Here is a 1,215-nt window from a genome sequence, read left to right on the forward strand (position 1 = left end):
GAGGACCTATCTTTATAGCTCTCTATTTAGGAACAAAATGGGAGGCAGTTTTGTGCAATTCAGTTCCCAATCTTAACTTTTCCTTTTGGCACAGTGAGTTTGGGGTTTCAAGATTTCTTTTTCCTTTCACAATGGAAAGTGTCTACTGATTTGTTTTTCTAAGACCACCAGAGCGGGCACAAAAGAACCAGCGACTAGGCAAGTGTAGGAGCAAAACTGCAAGTTTATTTTGGTCACCTAGCTTCAGGGGAAGAAGGTGGGTAGGGAGAGGTCTGTTGGCCTCTGGCAAATGAGGCCAACAGAGTCACCCGTGCAGCTCTCTGTCGGAGTTCCAACAGTCCCGACCGCAGTGGGGAAGCTGGGAAGTCCGTGCGTGGCGTTCCTCCGGAGCCGCTTTTCTAGGAGTGGGAGGGCAATAGGCGGGGCACGGGCATGTCGGGGGGCGTTCCGCAGGTGCGACCAGGTAAATCTTGGTCTCTTCAGATTGACATCACCTGGTGCATGCCTAGTTGGTCTGCACTTTCCCGGGTCGCCGGCTGCATTTTTGCGCGCGGGAAAAGTTGGGGGATGAAGAACCTGGAAGTGCACCATCTTGCCTCCGTTCATCCAAACATCTACTATTTAGTATTAACTTTAAACAACAGAATGTTATTGGCCCAAATTTGGTTTAAAAAGTGCTGCAGCATGAATTTTTAAGGTATTGCTTTGTTTCTACTTGCAGTTTTTAATTTTCTTCACCCCCATTAAGAAGAGAACAGGCTCTTTTCAAAGTGAAGGTCTGTGATGGGGTAGAAAGCAAAAGTTCAGCCTGACCAACATGGTGAAACTTCCACTTACAAAAAATACAAAAATTAGCAGGGGTGGTGGCATGTGTCTGTAGTTCCCATTACTTGGGAGGCTGAGGTGGTAGGATTGATTGAACCCAGGAGGTCAAGTTTGCAGTGAGCCATGATTGCATCACTGCACTCCACTCTGGGTGACAGAACAAGACCTTATCTCAAAAAAACAAACAAACAAACAAAAAACAACAGAAAGAAAGAAAGAAAGAAAAAATTGCCAGAAAACCACTTCATTTTCTAGCTTTTGTTTTCAAAAGTCTAAACCATTGAGACAATTATGTTCGATGCCTTCAGGGAAACTGTGGGAATCGCTCTTGAAGAAAATACTTCCCTCGCCCTGAGTTAAATATTTTCTTTTTCTTTTTTTTTTTTTTTT

The sequence above is a fragment of the Rhinopithecus bieti genome, unplaced genomic scaffold (genome assembly GCF_001698545.2).
Source record: "Rhinopithecus bieti isolate Rb0 unplaced genomic scaffold, ASM169854v2 scaffold_30918, whole genome shotgun sequence".
Lineage (NCBI taxonomy): Eukaryota > Metazoa > Chordata > Mammalia > Primates > Cercopithecidae > Rhinopithecus > Rhinopithecus bieti.